This window comes from Balaenoptera physalus (assembly GCF_965194825.1).
Source record: "Balaenoptera physalus genome assembly, chromosome: 1".
NCBI classification, from domain to species: domain Eukaryota; kingdom Metazoa; phylum Chordata; class Mammalia; order Artiodactyla; family Balaenopteridae; genus Balaenoptera; species Balaenoptera physalus.
In genome coordinates, this window is record NC_138882.1 from 30,476,929 (window position 1) to 30,490,244 (window position 13,316).

The following is a 13,316-nucleotide window of genomic DNA, read 5'->3' on the forward strand; positions in this document are numbered from 1 at the left end:
TATGCATGTAATGCCTTTTTGAAATATCTAGAAGTTTCCTTGAATCTTAAAAAAAAAAGGTTAATAAAGTCACTGTCATCTTTCACCAAGGCCCTAGACTATTGCAGTGGTCTTCTAATCGGTCTCCTACGGTGACTCTTATCCCCCAGCAGCCTTTTCCCCACAAAAGTCATTACAGAATTGTCTCATATCCTTTAGTATCTCAACAGAAGAAACTTAAGCCATATTTGGACTGTGAAAAGACACATTTAGAAAACCTATTTTAAACCTCTGGAAATGGCATGTGTTCTGCCAGATGATGCTGACTGCCCTTGGCAGACCTGAAATACAGCAGCCAAAATTGTCTTCTGTGCTGGGTGGTTACACTCTGCAGCTAGCAGGGTCCCCTGCAGAGAAATGATGGTTTAAGATTGTGACTTATGAGCGCTGTGCTCCAAAAGGGCCACTTAGTTGACACTTTCCCTACTTTTCAAAAACATTTTTTGGTTCTAGAAGAAGACAGCTATATACAACTTTCCTAAACAAGAAGCTGCTGTGTCCCTTTGAGAAGTCCTTCCCAGGTCTGCTTTCTTGCAAGGATTTAAGGAGTCTCATTTAGGCATAAGAGATTCACCCCAAACACGGGGTTGGGCTCTTTAGTGGCCACCAGGCAGCTTTTCATGTAGTTGGTGTCAGTGGGGTACACGTCAACCTGCCATAGCCCATGGTGGGCAAAGAAGAATTTGCCAAATAATAGGATTTATTAATGTGCCCTCAAATTCTGAAAAATTCTGAAATTCAAGTTAGAGGAGGAAGGAAAGGGGAAAAAAATTGTATAAACACCACTGACCTGAACAATGATAGAGCAAAGTTTAGCTGCTTTGTGGTTACCAGATAAGATCTAGGATTAAGGACTTGAGTGATTTTCCTCTTTTCCTTGGCCCTGACTTTGAAAACTAGAACTAGAAATCACTGATGGTAAGTCTTCACTATGCTTTAAATTAAAGAGACAACTTGAATCTAAAAAGTGTTTGAGTCAAGAACTTATTTTAAAATAAAACCAGAGATAAATCCTGAATTCTACAGAGTTGGATCAATGTCCTATATCTTTTACCAAGTAGTGTTTGGCAGTCCTAAGGCAAAATTTAAAATCATTAAAAATTTCCATTCAGTGTATTCCAGTTTTAGAAAATAGTTTTTATCTGTTTTAGAAATATTTTTAACAAAGTTTGAAATAACAATGATTTTCTGGTTAAGTTTGGGGTAATCAGAAAATGTAATGAGCTTCATTTCCTAGTTTGCTTCAAAATTGTAACTTCAGTTTCATACAGTCTTCAATACCAGTTGTTAGTAGCTGTCTAGAGTACTAACCTGAGAGATTTCAGTAGAGCAGGTACATGACTGGTGTGCTTTTCAGCACTTGGAATGGAGCTGATCAGAAATTTGACCCTCCATAAATATCAGCTGAGTGGGGCATGAATAAATGAACCAGTGTCATTGGACAGACTATGTCCTGAAATTTGATTCAAAGAGTATGATTGAAGTAGTGTCTTTTTTTATTGAAATATAGTAGATTTACCATGATGTGTTAGTTTCAGGTGTACAAAAAGTGTTTTAATTATATGCACATATATATTATTTTACAGATTATTGTCCATTGTAGGTTATTACAAGATATTGAATATAGTTCCCTGTGCTATACAGTAGTCCTTGTTGGTTATCAACTTTATATATATAGTAGTGTGTATCTGTTAATCCTATACTCCTAATTGACCTCTCCCCACCTCTTTCCCCTTTGGTAACCATAAGTTTGTTTTCTAAGTCTGTGAGTCTGTTTCTGTTTTGTAAATAAATTCATTTGTATTATATTTTTAGATTCCACATGTAAATGATATCATACGATATTTGTCTTTGTCTGACTTACTTAAGTTACTTAGTATGATAATCTCTAGGTTCATCCATGTTGCTGCAAGTGGCATATTACATTCTTTTTCATGGCTGAGTAGTATTCCATTGTAGATATATACCACATCTTCTTTATCCATTCATCTGTTGATAAGGTTGCTTCTATATCTTGGCTATTGTAAATAAAGCTACTATGAAGATTGGGGTGCATGTATCTTTTTGAATTAGAGTTTTTATTTTTCCCAGATAGATTCCCAGGAGTGGGATTGCTGGATCATATGGTAGCTCTATTTTTAGTTTTTTAAGGAACCTCCATACCGTTCTCCATACTGTCTACCAATTTACATTTCCACAAACAGTGTAAGAGGGTTCCCTTTTCTCTACCCCCTCTCCAGCATTTATTATTTGTAGACTTTTTGATGGTGGCCATTCTGACCAGTGTGAGGTGATACCTCGCAGTGTTGATTTGCATTTCTCTAACAATTAGCAATGTTGAGCATCTTCTCACATGCCTGTTGGCCATCTGTATGTCTTCTTGGAGAAATGTCTGTTCAGGTCTTCTGCTCATTTTTTCATTGGGTTGATTGTTTCTTTGATATTGAGCTGTATGACCTGTTTGTATTTTGGAAATTAATCCCTTGTTGGTCACATCATTTGCAAATATTTCCTCCATAAATATCAGTTGAGAAGGGCATGAATAAATGAATCTGTATCATTGAACAGACTATGTCCTGAAGTTTGATTCAGAAAATATGGTTGTGAGCGCCCCTGTGCCCAGGTGCACAGCCCTCTGGCTTCTGCTTGCCTGGCCAAGATGTTGGGCCTTGTCATTGCTGGGTAGCCCAATAGGCAGACAGGAAAGAAGGGCTTTCTGATTTGCTGGTAGAGGGTTGAGTTTCTGAGTTCGCACAGGGCACTGGCTGGCTGTGCAGGCTTCAGTGCGACATGACTTAGGACCTATTGCAGCCCGTTCCCACCCCACCCTCACTGGGTCTGGGAGGTTCAGCCCAGATGGGAGTGAGCTGCCCTCCACTGCCTGACACACAGGTGACTCCCCACCTCCAGCACTCTACACTTCCTGGGAGGCAAACCTTCAGTGTCGGCCCAGCTGTGTAGCTTGGGGCACTCCTAGCGCAGGTTACACCTTATATATAGAAGACTTAGGACAAGAAACCTAAAGGGAAAAGAGCATAAAATCTCTTCAAGGCCAATCAGATCCCAAATATGATTCCCCAGAAATTTGGGACAGGATCCTTTGACCACCCTAAGTAGGAATGATATGAGTGTTCCAGGGAATGCTACAAGAGAAAAGGCCATGTGAAGACACAGTGAGAAGGCCACCATTTGCAAACCGAGAAGAGAACTCTCACCATAACCAACCCTGCTGGCACCTTCACCTTAAATTTGGCCTTCAGAATTTGCCCTTTTTTAAAAAAAGATAGTGTTACCCCTGAGGGAGAGGAACAAGATGGCAGAGTAGAAGGATGTGAGCTCACCCCTCTCATGAAAACAACAAAATCACAAGTAACTGCTGAACAACCATCAACAAAAACACTGGAACCTACCAAAAAAGATATTCTACATCCAAAGACAAAGAAGAGATGAGAAGGTAAGAGGGGCACAGTCACAATAAAATCAAACCCCATACCTGCCGGGTGGATGAGCAAAAAACGAAAATAATTGTATCACAGAAGTTCTCCCACAGGAGTGAGAATTCTGAGCTCCATGTTAGGCTTCCCAGCCTGGGGGTCTGGCATCAGGAGGAGGAGCCCCCAGAGCATTTGGCTTTGAAAGCCAGAAGAGTTTGATCACAGCAACTCCACAGGACTGGGGGAGAGAGAAACTCCACTCTTGAAGGGTGTACACAAGGTCTTGTGTGCACCAGGACCCAGGAAAGAAGCAGTAACTTAATAGGAGCCTGGGCCAGACCTACCTGCTAGTCTTGGAGGGTCTCCTGGAGAGACGGAGGGGGGGTGGCTGTGGCTCACTATGGGGACAGAGGCACTGGTGGCTGTGGTTCCGGGGAGTGCTTATTGGTGTGAGCCCTCCTGGAGGCTGCCATTTTCTCACCAAGACCTGGCCCCACCCAACAGCCTGTAGACTGCAGTGCTGAGATGCCTCAGGCCAAACAACCAACCAGATGAGAACACAGCCCCACCCATCAGGCAGCCTAAATCTTCCTGAGTCCACAGCAGTCCACTAAACACACCCCTTGGCATGGCCCTGCCCACCAGAGAGACAAGTCCCAGCTCCACCCACCAGTGGGCAGGCACCAGTCCCTCCCAAAAGAGAGCCTGCACAAGCCTCTTAGACCAGCTTCATCCACCAGGGGGCAGACAGTGGAAGCAAGAGGAACTACAACCCTGCAGCCTGTGAAATGGAAACCACAATCACAGAGAGTTAGACAAAATGAGATGGCAGAGGAATATGTCCCAGATGAAGGAATAAGATAAAACAACAGAAAAACAACTAAGTGAAGTGGAGATAGTCAATCTGCCTGAGACAGAGTTCTCAGTAATGATTGTAAAGATGATCCAAGGACTCAGGAAAAGAATGGATGCACAGAGCGAGAAGTTACAAGAATATTTTAGCAAAGAGATAGGAAATATAAAGAACAAAACAAACACAGATGAACAATACAATAACTGAAATGAAAACTACATTATAAGGAATCAATAGCAGAATAAATAAAGCAGAAGAATAGATAAATGAGGTGAAAGACAGAATGGTGGAAATCACTGCTGCAGAACAGAATAACTAAAAATGAATGAAAATAAATGAGTACAGTTTGAGAGACCTTTGGTACAACATTAAACACACCAATTTTCACACTGTAGGGGTCTTAGAAGGAGAAGAGAGAGAGAAGGGGCCTGAGAAAATATTTGAAGAATTATAGCCAAAGACTTCCCTAACATGAGAAAGGAAACAGTCACCGAAGTCCAGGAAGCACAGAGAGGCCCAGGCAGGATAAACCCAAGGAGGAACATGCTGAGACATATAGTAATCAAATTGACAAAAATTAAAGACAAAGAGAAAATATTAAAAGCAACAAGGGAAAAGCAACAAATAACAGACAAGGGAATTCCCAAAAGGTTATCAGCAGGTTTTTCAGCAGAAACTCTACAGCCCAGAAGGGAGTAGCACAATGTATTTAAAATGATGAAAAGGAAAAACCTACAACAAAGTATACTCTACCCAGCAAGGCTCTTGTTTAGCTTCGATGGAGAAATCAAAAGCTTTACAGACAAGCAAAAGCTAAGAGAATTCAGCACCACCAAACCAGCTTTACAACAAATGCTAAGGGAACTTCTCTAGGTGGAAAAGAAAAAGCCACAACTAGAAACAAGAAAACTACAAATGGGCAACCTCCAGTAAAGGCAAACATACAGTAAAGGTAGGAAATCATCCACATACAAATATGATCTCAAAACCAGCAATCTTGAGAAGAGGAGAGTACAAATATAGGATACTGGAAATGCATCTGAAATTCAAAGACCAGCAACTTAAAAAAATCTTGATTATATATAGACTGCTATATAAAAACCTCAGGGTAACTGCACACCAAAAATCTACAATGGATACAAACACAAAAAAAGAAAAAGGAATGCAAATACAACATGAAGTTAGTCATCAAATCACAAGGGAAGAGATCAAAAGAGGAAGGGAAGAAAAAAGACCTACAAAAACAAATCCAAAACAATTAACAGAATGGCAGTAAAAACATACATATTGATAGTTACCTTAAACAAAAATGGATTAAATGCTCCAACCAAAAGACATAGACTGGCTAAATGGATACAAAAACAATACCCATATACATGTTGTCTAAAAGAGACCTACTTCAGATCTAGGGACATATATAGAGTGAAAGTGAGGAGATGGAAAAAGGTATTCCATGCAAATGGAAATCAAAAGAAAGCTGGAGTAGCTATACTCATATCAGATAAAATAGACTTTAAAATAAAGAATGTTACAAGAGACAAGGAAGGACACTACATAATGATCACGGGATCAATCCAAGAAGAAGATAAAACAATTATAAATATATATGCACCCAACATAGGAGCACCTCAATACATAAGGCAACTGCTAACAGCTATAAAAGAGGAAATCAACAGTAACACAATTATAGTAGGGGACTTTAACACCTCACTTACACCAATGGACAGATCATCCAAAATGAAAATAAATAAGGAAACAGAAGCTTAAATGACACAATAGACCAGATAGAGTTAATTGATATTTAAAGGACATTCCATCCAAAAACAGCAGATTACACTTTCTTTTCAAGTGCGTGCAGAACATTCTCCAGGATAGATCACATCTTGAGTCACAAATCAAGCCTCAGTAAATTTAAGAAAATTGAAATCATATCAAGCATCTTTTCTGGCCACAACTCTATGAGATTAGAAATGAATTACAGGGAAAAAAACGTAAAAAACACAAACACATGGAGACAAAGAAATACATTACTAAATAACCAAGGGATCACTGAAGAAATCAAAGAGGAAATCAAAAAATACCTAGAGACAAATGACAATGAAAACACGACGATCCAAAACCTATGGGATGCAGCAAAAGCAGTTCTAAGAGGGAAGTTTATAGCAATACAATCCTACCTTAAGAAACAAGAAGCATCTCAAATAAACAACCTAACCTTACACCTAAAGCAATTATAGGAAGAAGAACAAAAAAACCCCAAAGTTAGCAGAAGGAAAGAAGTCATAAAGATCAGATCAGAAATAAATGAAAAAGAAATGAAGGAAATGATAGCAAAGATCAATAAAACTAAAAGATAGTTCTTTGAGAAGATAAACAAAATTGATAAACCATTAGCCAGACTCATCAAGAGAAAGAGGGAGAGGACTCAAATCAATAAAATTAGAAATGAAAAAGGAGAAGTTACAACAGACACCGCAGAAATACGAAGCATCCTAAGAGACTACTGCAAGCAACTCCATGCCAATAAAATGGACAACCTGGAAGAAATGGACAAACTCTTAGAAAGGTATAACCTTCCAAGACTGAACCAGAAAGAAACAGAAAATATGAACAGACCAATCACAAGGAATGAAATTGAAACTGTGATTCAAAATCTTCCAACAAACAGAAGTCCAGGACCAGATGGCTTCACAGGTGAATTCTATCAAACATTTAGAGAAGAACTAACACCCATCCTTCTCAAACTCTTCCAAAAAATTGCAGAAGAAGGAACACTCCCAAACTCATTCTATGAGGCCACCATCACCCTGATACCAAAACCAGACAAAGATACTACAAAGAATGAAAATTACAGACCAATATCACTGATGAATATAGATGCAAAAATCCTCAACAAAATACTAGCAAACAGAATCCAACAACACATTAAAAGGATCATACACCACGATCAAGTGAGATTTATCCCAGGGATGCAAGGATTCTTCAATATACGCAAATCAATCAATGTGATACACCATACTAACAAATTGAAGAATAAAAACCATATGATTATCTCAATAGATGCAGAAAAAGCTTTTGACAAAATTCAACACCCATTTATGACAAAAACTCTCCGGAAAGTGGGCATAGAGGGAACCTACCTCAACATAATAAAGGCCATATATGACAAACCCACAGCAACCATCATTCTCAATGGTGAAAAACTGAAAGCATTTCCTCTAAGATCAGGAACGAGACAAGGATGTCCACTCTCACCACTATTATTCAACATAGTTTTGGAAGTCCTAGCCGTGGCAATCAGAGAAGAAAGAGAAATAAAAGGAATACAAATGGAAAAGAAGAAGTAAAACTGTCACTGTTTGCAGATGACATGATACTATACATAGAGAATCCTAAAAATGCCACCAGAAAACTACTAGAGCTAATCAATGAATTTGGTAAAGTTGCAGAATACAAAATTAATGCACAGAAATCTCTTGCCTTCCTATACACTAATGATGAAATATCTGAAAGAGAAATTAAGTGAACACTCCCATTTACCATTGCAACAAAAAGAATAAAATACATAGGAATAAACCTACCTAGGGGGGCTTCCCTGGTGGCGCAGTGGTTGAGAGTCTGCCTGCCAATGCAGGGGACACGGGTTCGAGCCCTGGTCTGGGAAGATTCCACATGCCGCAGAGCAACTAGGCCCGTGAGCCACAATTACTGAGCCTGCGCGTCTGGAGCCTGTGCTACGCAACAAGAGAGGCCGCGACAGTGAGAGGCCCACGCACCGCGATGAAGAGTGGCCCCCGCTTGCCACAACTAGGGAAAGCCCTCGCACAGAAACGAAGACCCAACACAGCCAAAAATAATTAAATAAATAAATAAATAAAATACTTCTCTCTATAAAAAAACAAACAAACAAAAAAAACACCTACCTAGGGAGACAAAAGACCTGTATGCAGAAAACTATAAGACAGTGATGAAAGAAATTAAAGATGATACCAGCAGATGGAGAGATATACCATGTTCTTGGATTGGAAGAATCAACATTGTGAGAATGACTATACTACCCAAAGCAATGCACAGATTCAATGCAATCCCTATCAAATTACCAATGGCATTTTGTATGGAACTAGAACAAATCATCTTAAAATTTGTATGGAGACACAAAACACCACGAATAGCCAAAGCAGTCTTGAGGGAAAAAAATGGAGCTGGAGGAATCAGACTCCCTGACTTCAGACTATACTACAGAGGTACAGTAATCAAGACAGTATGGCACTGGCAGAAAAACAGAAACATAGATCAATGGAACAAGATAGAAAGCCCAGAGATAAACCCATGCACCTATGGTCAACTAATCTATGATGAAGGAGGCAAATATATACAATGGAGAAAAGACAGTCTGTTCAATAAGTGGTGCTGGGAAAACTGGACAGCTACATGTAAAAGAATGAAATTAGGATATTCTCTAACACCATACACAAAAATAAACTCAAAATGGATTAAAGATCTAAATATAAGGCCATATACTATAAAACTCTTAGAGAAAAACATCAGCAGAACACTATTTGACATAAATCAAATCAAGATCTTTTTTAACCCACCGCCTATAGTAATGAAAATAAAAGCAAAAATAAACAAATGGGACCTAATTAAGCTTAAAATCTTTTGCATAGCAAAGGAAACCATTAAAAAAATTAAAAGGCAACCCTCATAATAGGAGGAAATATTTGCAAACAAAGCAACCAACAAGGGATTAACCTCCAAAACATACAAAGAGCTCATGCAGCTCAATAACAAACAAAACCTAAACAACTCAATCAAAAAATGTGCAGAAGATCTAAATAGACAGTTCTCCAAAGAAGACATACAGCTGGCCAAAAAGCACATGAAGAGATGCTCAACATCACTAATTACTAGAGAAATTCATATCAAATCTACAATGAGGTATCACCTCACACTGGTCAGAATGGCCATCATCAAAAAATCTACAAACAATAAATGCTGGAGACGGTGTAGAGAAAATGGAACCCTCCTACACTGTTGGTGGGAATGTAAATTGGTACAGCCACTATGGAGAACAGTATGGAAGTTCCTTAAAAAACTAAAAATAGAGGTACCATATGATCTAGCATTCCCACTCCTGGGCATATATCCACAGAACATCATAATTCAAAAAGATGCATTCACCCCAGTGTTCATTGCATCACTACTTACAGTGGCCAGGACATGGAAGCAACCTAAATGTCCATCAACAGAGGAATGGATAAAGAAGATATGGTACATATATACAATGGAATATTACTCAGACATAAGAAAGAATGAAACAATGCCATTTGCAGCAGCATGGATGGACCTAGAGATTATCATACCAAGTGAAGTAAGTCAGACAGAGAAAGATAAATATCATATTTTGTTTATATGTGGAATCTAAAAAAAATGATATAAATGAACATATTTACAGAACAGAAACAGACTCACAGGCTTAGAAAACAAATTATGGTTACCAAAGGGAAAAGTTGGGGTGGGGAGGGATACATTAGGAGGTTGGGACTAACATATTTACACTACTGTATTTAAAGTAGGTAACCAACAAGGGCCTACTGTATAGCACAGGGAACTCTGCTCAATATTCTATAATATCCTAAATGGAAAAGAATTTGAAAAAGAATAGATATATATATATGTGTAAGTGAATCATTTTGCTGTATACCTGAAATTAACATAATATTGTAAATGAACTATACTCCCATATAAAATAAATTTTTTTAAAAATTATGGTTGAAGAAGATTTTCTTTTGTAAAATAACAAACAAGCAAACGGAAAAAAACAAAAACCCACAAATGAAAAACTGACGGTGAGAGAATACATCCTAACAGAAAGGGACTCTGTCTATCCCCCAGGGTATTTATGCACCTGATTTATCAAAGATACATTGAGAGTATGGGAAAAAAATTGCATTTTGTACCTCTGCCTGCGTTTTTTGCTTTGAAAATTGGAAGTGACAGTGGAGCACAGAGGTTAAGAGGATATAGTCAGCAATCATACTACCCAGGCTTCAATCTGGGCTCCATCACTCACTAGCGCTTGGACACATTATTTAAACTCCTTTATGTCTCAGTTTCCTCATCCCTAAAATGGGAATAGTTATAGTACCTGCTTCTATGAAATCTTGTAAACATTAATTAACATAGTCAGTGAATCTTCTTAACATAGTGCCTGACACAAAATAAGCACTCAATAAATATTGTTCAGTTAAAGTATTAATGGTAGTAGTGTAATTACTATTTTGCCAGATGTCAGAGGGTAATAACTGCCTTGAATGCAGATGTTTTTTCATAAGAACTTTTGCATTTTAGCCATTTGTTTTCAGTCATCTGGCTTCCTACTGTGTGTTTTAGCTCTTTGAGGACAGTGTCATGGTCTTTTCATCCATGAACTCCTACTTCTTTGTTCATGTTTTATATTGGTAAAATATCAAAAGGTAGATGCATCGAGTTGTACCTTTTTCTTACTTCATTTGTCTTCATCCTCTCTGGGCTCCTTTCTCCTCTGATGGTTTCTTCCTTTCTAGGCCAGTATCAGGAAGCACTGAGGCAAGGACAAGTGTGTCTTGCTGTCACTGTAGATGTCCTTGCTGACATGGACGGAGTGGAGAGTAGAGTGAGGAGCACCTTCCCCTCTTCTCCAAAGTTCAGAGCTCAATCCAAGCTGACCTTCCCTCTAGTGCAACAGGTTCTGCTCTTCAGCATCACTCTACCTGTTCCCTCCATAGACCCAAAGTATGTGGAGAACCTTCTCAGATAAGACCAGGACCTAACCTAGTGTTGTGAAATACACATGAACTCAGACAAACCTGAATTTAAATCCCTGCTCTGTAGCACTCTATCCATCTGGGTGACACCTGGCCACTGGGAGCCTTGCTCTCTTTGCCTCCAAAATTGAGATCATGCCTATTTCACTGTGTTTCTTGTTGATGATGATGTGTATATTACCTGTGAAAGTACTTTTAAACTTTAATATACAAAGAAAGGATCCTAGCTACAATAATAATATTTCTACTGCTATACTGCCTCTCTCCATAAAGAAAAGCATAGTTGTTCTTCACTTAATACAATTATAGACCAGGAATTAATGAGACTTTAGCCTGAATTTTCTGGATTTATACAAACAGGGATCTGCTGTTGTCAACTCAAACTTGCCCTCATGTTTTCTGCAGTTGTCTTTGAAAGTTGGTTTAGAAGTTAATGTAATTGAAACATCTGGTGACAAAAAATAAGAAAGTATTCAAAAACTGAAAGAAACATATCAAAAGGACACAGGAGACAACTTTCAGGGGCCTCCACTGGCAATATATGCAACAATTTGGGCATCACAAAGTCGATGATAACATTTTGAAATAAAAAAAAGAATCCATACTGATAAAATAATATCTTAAAAAATGTAAAAAGTTATAATGGGAGAAGAAAAAGATTTTCCTTACAAAATATTACCAATGAACACATATAAAAGAAATGATAGAAAATTATAAGTATAATAAAAATCGATTCAGTTAAGAATCATAAATGGATAGAAGCCAAATCAGTGAGTGAAATGTTAGGGAATATTCATGCCATCTGAAAATACGTCTGCACAAATCATTTGTTAATTATAGAGGGAAGGAAGGTACTGCTCAATTGAAAAATCTGACATACTCCCTTAACCAAGTGACCAAACTTAACATCACCAGTAGTGGGACAACCCACTATCATGTGACACCTCATATGATGCACTTTGAAGGACACATTACCTATGTACTGTTCCTACCAAAAATACTTATCCTAAATCTAATTATGAGGCAACAACCAAGCAAATCAAATCCAGGAGTATTTAGCAAAGCAACTGACCTGGGCTCTTCTGAATGTTGACATCTTGGTAAACAAATAAAACAGGAATAGGCTAGGGTACTCTCCTAGATATGACAACTAAGTGCAACAAGTAAACATTGATTGGATCTTGGATCCAAAAGAAAAAACAAAACTGAAAAAAGGCATGCAGGCATTCCAGAAATTTACCCAAAGGTTAATTTTAATGAATTCTGCCTACTTTTTTCCTTGCTTGAGAAAGAAGAGTATAACAAGGGCTGCTATCCATGGAAATGAGCTCTGCATGTATACTAATTAAATCAGGCCCCTGCAGTGTAGCTAGCTGTTGCTTGTTAAAGGAAATAAAATGATAGGTCACAGAAATAAGTCAAGTCATTTCAAGACTGATTTCTAAAGGCCTTTTTTAGCAGGGCATAGGAAACAAGCGTTGTGTTACAAAAGGAGCAATCAAGATCTCCAGGTAAAATGAGAAAGGAGGAAAGTGAGGAGGTGAGCAGGGTTTCCCCAGAATTCATTACCAAACATAGGTGTGGTCTCCAGACCTTTGGTGGTGTCTCTATTTTTAGTATAAATTCCTAATTTACTTTTCTGTTTAGTAAAAAACCAAGTAATGATAAATTTGGTCTTCTTTGGCTTCCAGGGAATTTCACTCTTCTTCTTCTCTTCCAGTCTTTCCAGTACTTTCTTCTGTCTTCTTCACCTGCCCCACTTTCTCTACCAACCAGAAGTGATTAGATATTTTCCATATTAGGCTTCAACCCAGTTCTCTTCTCTTGAAAATCTCTCTTGATAATCTTACCTACTCCTAAGGCTTCAATAATGGAAAAAAATCTTATAAGAATGCGTGTGAAGTAGAAAAAAAAGGAGTAGATATATTATCCATCTGATGAGTACTTCTTAACTTCTTTGTGCCACAGACCCTATTGGCAGTCTGATGAAGCCAATGGACTCCTTCCTTGAATAATGTTTTAAACGCATAAATTGAAATACATAGGATTGCAAAGAAAACCAGTAATGTTGAAATAAAGTTATCAAAAATATAAAAAAACAAATTTGTGATACAGTAATGTATATTCTGCTCTACTTATTCATGAAATAACAAGATCTGATGACTACCATAATTTCAAAGTAGT

General features: G+C 38.1%; 1 protein-coding gene across 5 annotated transcripts in view; it reads left to right on the forward strand.

The window, feature by feature from the left end:
- PLD5 (phospholipase D family member 5) overlaps positions 1–13,316 on the forward strand; it is a 463,257-nt gene that overhangs the window by 243,850 nt on the left and 206,091 nt on the right. The gene's annotated exons all lie outside the window — the stretch shown is intronic.